Source organism: Physella acuta, unplaced genomic scaffold, assembly GCF_028476545.2.
Source record: "Physella acuta isolate Inbredline_101_S28 unplaced genomic scaffold, ASM2847654v3 ptg001776l, whole genome shotgun sequence".
Taxonomy (NCBI): Eukaryota; Metazoa; Mollusca; class Gastropoda; family Physidae; genus Physella; species Physella acuta.
Window position 1 is genome coordinate 77166 of NW_026733286.1, and position 6176 is coordinate 83341.

Below are 6176 nucleotides of genomic sequence, written 5' to 3' on the forward strand. Positions count from 1 at the left end.
GCTACAAATTACTATGTCCCTAACTAACTTAACCCTATCACAGCTATAAATTACCATGTCTGTACTTATCCCTATCATTTCTGTCAATTACCTTGTCCATACCCAACTTAACCCTACCATAGCTAAAAACAACAATGTCCCTACATAACATAACACTTTAGAATACAAAACTCCATTGATAAATGAAAACTGGGATCCAATCTTTTTTTCACTTGCTATTTTACTGTCTCACACAAAAGGTCAAAATAGAATTGATTATTGAAAGCTAGAGAGCTTTAATAATTCATTTTCACCTTTAAGGCCAGCTAAAGAATCCAGCTCTTGAGAAATAAACTGGCCAGCTTTTATTTCACAGGTCTAGTTTTCCGCAGCAATATGCAAATGGAACTGCATCGGATTAGCATGTTGTCTGGGGCAGGGCGAATGTGAGTGGCTTACAAAGGAATGTTCTTTTTTAATTAAAAATTAAATCACTCATTTGTAAATTTCAATAAAAAAAGTAATGTTTAATAAAAATATATAATAATTTTAAACATACAATTTAATGAGATTTCAAAGAGTAGGTTAGCTAGCAACATACACATCAGCAGTGGCGTAACTAAGGGGTGTCAGAGGGGCTTACTACCCCCTGCTGCACTTTTGTTTAATCTCCCCTTAGCACAAAGATGTGCAGCTACGCCTCTGCATAACTAAGCAAACCATGCACAGTACATCGACACAAAATTACAGTTCTCAAAAGAGATGAAAGTATGAAAGTTATATCCCTGTGAATTTAAGAAAACATTAGAAGCAACTGATTTATTTTTACAGTGAAGCATTACAAAAATAGCATAGTATAATAATATCTAAAATGTTTATAAAGAAAGGTAACACAACAGATGAATGAAACATGGAGTGAAATGCCCAACTCTACCTGTGTGATTGCGTCAGATCTCATAACGCAAGCAGCATGCAACAACAAAATCTGGACTTTAGAGAAACAACAGGAAATCAAGACCCCAGTGGGAAACAATGGGATTGAGAGAATTAACTTTCCTTTGTTTCAATCTATTTAGTATACATACATGTATAGCTTGTACAAGCATGTGTGTATCTATACATATGTATACATACTTGGTAAAATACTGTAACTATGTTTTTAGAAATTTTCCTCAAATTGTTCACCATCCAAATAAATACTTTATAAGTCCACACGAGGCTTTTCACTAAACGATTATCCTCATTAAAACAATTAAGGTTCAGCCAACAAATCTTTGACTTCAAGATAAAGACAGAACATTTGAATAATTCAGGGAAACATTTTTTTTTAAATAATTCAAATTGATTTGTGTGAGAGCTTGTGGGGGTTTTCTTGAAAGGAATGGATTGGCCTTTTGTTTTGTTTTATCTTAACACATAAATGAACTTCAGATCTACATGTTACTGTAACCCTGCTGGTTAAATATCAATCAACGTGAGCTCTATTAGGCCATACAAAACAAGACACAGACTGAGTGAATACTACATAGTTTACCACAACACCATGATACTGATACACAAACCAACTTCATAACATCAATTATTCCTCTATAATGCAGAAGCAGCTGCTTAGCGAAGATGGTAACTGATAAAATATGTTTTCTTTTCTCTGGTTCTTTTTTATTGCATGTTTATAAATATAAGTTTATGTGTGTGTGTGTGTGTATATATATATATATATATATATATATATATATATATATATATATATATATATATATATATAAATATACAGAGAGAGAGACCAAGAGAGAGAGATATTGATAGATAGATAGATATAATGCAAATGTTTATCTACATTTGTTTGTTATTACTTTGTATTCTAAACATCAGTTTGTTTATGCTAGTGAAATATGAGCCATTACCAATAAGATAATCAGAATCAACTTACAGTTAAACGTTTAAGACTTTGGAGAATGTGACAGGAAATCAACAATGTTTGCTGGCAGCTGCTGGTTCACACTAAAACTTCTCAAGTTCTGAGTTCAATGAGAACTGCAAAACAATCCTAAGGGAATAGAGAAAATATAAATGGAGTTGTGTGGTCAGATGAAAGAGTTAGGATTGTTGGCTGGCCACACTAATTCCCCCCCCCCCCCCTCCCACTTTAGGTCAAGGAAACTGAAATAGTGTCTTGGGATCGAATGGGACAAGATGATGGTTAAATCAATACAATCGTGTAACCGCCTGCCTAAGAAAAAAGCCAAGTGGGGCCCTAATAATATACAATGGTAAGCAAAGTAAAATTCCCTTTTCAAATCTGGCGTCCGTAGAGCAAATGAAGTAGAGTTCACCTGTGTCTATGCCTCAGCATATGAAGGGATAGTGTGGTCAGCATTAGGCCCAGCTGCCTATACTTTCCCTAACATAAGCTACCCATCAGAGTCAGCTGGGTTGACTCAGGGACGTTCTACTGACTTAAACCCAGATTCCAACTTGAGACTTTTGGGTTAGCAGTTTAGCACTCTACCGCTAGGCCACACACGTCCCTAATATAAGATGGTAAATAAGTAAAATGTTACCCTTTCGGACCTGGATTTCTCAATAATAATTTAAAGATCTAACCCTCAGTCTAGCCTAAGTTATCACCACAGCTCCAACCTTATACCTAGCTTTTGTACTTTCACTGGACAATTAGGCAACTAAATCCACTAATTAAATTAAAATATTACTAATCACAAAATGATTTCCAAACTTCTAAGAAATGTATTCATACACACAAATTTTGCATCATCACCATAAATTAAAAGATGTATTTTTTAAAATATCAAGTTTTCAAAAATTTTAAAATCTACAGACCCTATATACAGAAGCAGTATCTCTATTCCATTTGTCTATACTAAGTACTAACCATACTTTCTCAAGCAGAAAATTATTACTGCAGCATTATGAAATGACAATTTATATGAAGTTTTATAAGTAAATTGTAAGATTTTACTTCATTTAAGTATTTTAATTCTTTTCTTTTAATCATCTTTACATTTCTGAAAATAATTCACTAAATAAAATATCCTTGGTTCAACTAGACTTTATAGATCTAATTTATATTCAATTTTCCTTAAGAAATTTTTATCAATTCAACATACAAACAGAACAAAGATAATCAGAAAAGGAACCAAATAAGTAACTTTTTTTTTTTAAATAGGCTGTGCATAAGCTGATGACAAACGCTGGTAGAATGGTATCCAATATAAACCTAAACAGACCTTTGTGTGTCATAAATCATAATGCAAAGTTTTCAGAAGGCAAAAGTATACAAATATGACTGTTTCATCATCAACTATAGAATTAGATCTAATCATTTATATTGGAAGCTAATATCACTGGCAGCTATAGTTTGAGCTCAAACATATATATGAAAATATCTATATCTACCAGCAATCATTTTATTGTGTTAGGCTTTACCCATATAAATTAGCCCAACTTGTTTAAATCTAGCATCACCAAAATGACATTCCTCCTTAAAACTATCACAAATCCTAGGGATTAATTTGTTAGAATATTTAAAATAACTAAGAACCAATGAGCTGTAGTGATGAGTAGGCCTAATAAATAGATAAATAATTATAAAATATGCCTCTTTTATGCTTACCCCATAGGGCCTACATACTACATAGCTTATGGGCCAATGCTAACTATAGTAGTCATTTATATTGATAGAAAAAATGTCGTCTATGGTTGATGGTCATAATTAATCTAATTAGTTTATTAATTATCAGAGAAGGTATTTATTATTAGGCCCTATTAATTTTTATGAATTAGCCGTGACTGAACAAAACAATTATGCTAAAAAGATTAGAAAGGCAAAAAGAAATTAAAATAAAATAAACCACCAGAGTACTAAAAGTAGATTCTATGCTAAGTCAGTGGGTCTTGGTAAAATGCAAGCGACAAAACGCGAGAAAGGTGTGAAAACAGCAGGTCACATAACATTTTTACCCCCAACCAATTGGTAGGCTTAGTGGGAATAAATTGCGCTGATAACTGATATCTCACTATCTGCTGCAAATTTACTGCATGAGTTCCAAAGTGCTGATGATTTAACCAACACAAACAAAAAACTGAAGAAACATATCACAATACTAATAGTATGAATAAAATTTAATAAGTTGTATCAGTGGCGTAGCGAGGTCGGGTGTCACCCGGTGCGGCACTTAATGGGGTAACCCCCCAGAGGCGTAGCGACCCTTCCTGGGGACAAATTTTCTATTTGCACCCCCCTCAAACTTTCAATTTGTTGCACCCCCCCCCCCCTCAAACTTTCTATTTGCACCACCCCCCCTCAAGTATTAGGCCACTAACTTTTCTTTTACAGTTCGTGAGTACTAGATCTATCTTCGGCCCGATTTTACGTCAGAAAACTATAGGCCTAGGCCTAGAGAATTATTTAATCATTACTCTTATAATATAACGAGAAAAATGGCCCGTTGAGGAAGGATACACCGGGCGCTAGCTTGATAGTGCTGTCTCTTTTCTCTAAACTAAAACCAACCCACCCCCCCCACACACACCACCCCCACCCCACCCCCACACACCACCCCCCACCCCCCACACACACCGCCCCCTCCACACACCGCCCCCCCCCACACACACCACCCCCCCCACCCCTCCACCCCCCCCACCCCTCCACCCCCCCCCCCCCCCCAAAAAAAAAAACATGCCTACCGTCCCATTCAACGAAATATAATTATATACTTTTTCCAGTGTCCGCCCCTTCCCCGAAAATTCTACCCCCGCCCCCGAAAATTTCAAGTACCCCCACCCCTCTCTGGGGAGGAAAAAGTCTAAACTAAAACCACCCCACCCCCCACACACACCACCCCCCACCCCCCACACACACCACACCCCCCACCCCCCCCCCCCCCCCCCAAAAAAAAACATGTCTACCGTCCCATTCAACGAAATATAATTATATACTTTTTCCAGTGTCCGCCCCCTCCCCGAGGGGGGGGGGGGGGGTCTCAGACATTCTTACGCGGGGGGTGGGGCTTCGCCCCTACCCGAAGAATTGTATGCAAGAAACTCTTCACGCAAACCATTAAGATTAGACAACATTTCCTTTTTATTCAATGTTAACGCGAAAATCAATGACGTCATATAACTTTGAGCACTCTCTGGGTTTGAGATTATTTTCTACTCTGTGCGCTAAATGTGTCGACGTCATACTTCGTTTTTCGAATTACTGTGCATGTTTTTATTTTCCTTGTGTTTTCTCTAGAGCGTTCTTGTCAGATAGATAGATAGACAGACAGCGAAACTATTAGTATTAATTTATAAATTAAATTTATAACTCGTAGATTCTCTAGACTAGTCTAGACTATGTCCACTAGTACATGAGCTCTAGGAATCTAGATACTAAATCTAGTTTGGGCCGCTTAGGACTGGAGTTAGGGCTCAGGGCGGCCTACTGAATTTTTTTTATAGGCCCTAATTTTAAATTTAAAGTAATTTTTAACAAAAAAAAAAATATTTTTTAATTTATTGAGTTTCTCCAGTATTTGAATAAAAGAGATTACCTACAAAACTAAACCTAGAGCGATTGATTTTGACTGAAAAGCATTCTAAACAGTAAAAGTTTCTACAAATTCTTATTTCCTCTGATAAAAATGGTCTCTAGAAAGCACCATACGGCAATTTTATTATAATTTATTGACATAAAAATAAACAACAACATCCGCCATCTTACCCACAGGAGAGCGACTATTGATATTTAGCCGCTGCCCGGATGCGTCGTGGCGAGTGGGCGTGGCAGATCTAAAATTTTGACATACAATTATAATATCGGAATTTTTATAATTCTTTGTTGGCCTATAGATTCTAGATCTAGTAGTTGTAGTAGTAAAAATCTACACATTTTTCATTTTCTTCTAAATTGATAAATAATTATATATCGATACCACGGTTGGATAGGACCATTTTTTAACCAATTGTTTTACCCTGAACATGAAAAAAGTGAAAATAAAAAATATCAATTAAAATATTATTTTGTATTCTAATAAGTAATAACTAATAATATTATTATGAAGTCTAGTTTAGCATGTCCCCTCTTATAAATGGCACAGTAAAAATTCAATTTACTATGTATGTGAATAACATACCTATCAAGACTTGGTGTGCTGAGGTAAATTATGAACCCAAAAAAAAAAATGTAATACAAA

At 35.7% G+C, this 6176-nt stretch overlaps 1 protein-coding gene across 7 annotated transcripts in view; it reads right to left on the bottom strand.

Moving 5' to 3' along the window:
• LOC131930434 (ras-related protein Rab-3) overlaps positions 1-5755 on the bottom strand; it is a 63694-nt gene extending 57939 nt beyond the window's left edge. Inside the window, exons 1-2 of one of the 7 annotated variants that reach the window (XM_059286912.1) lie at positions 5705-5755; positions 1910-2026 (exon numbers count right to left, since the gene is read on the bottom strand). The gene's annotated coding sequence lies outside the window, so the exon portion shown is untranslated. Of the gene's footprint in view, positions 1-1909; positions 2027-5534; positions 5656-5704 lie in introns of those variants that run through there. The other 6 variants (XM_059286914.1, XM_059286913.1, XM_059286919.1 and 3 more) reach the window with 6 other exon arrangements.
• Between the last annotated feature and the right edge of the window lie 421 nt (positions 5756-6176).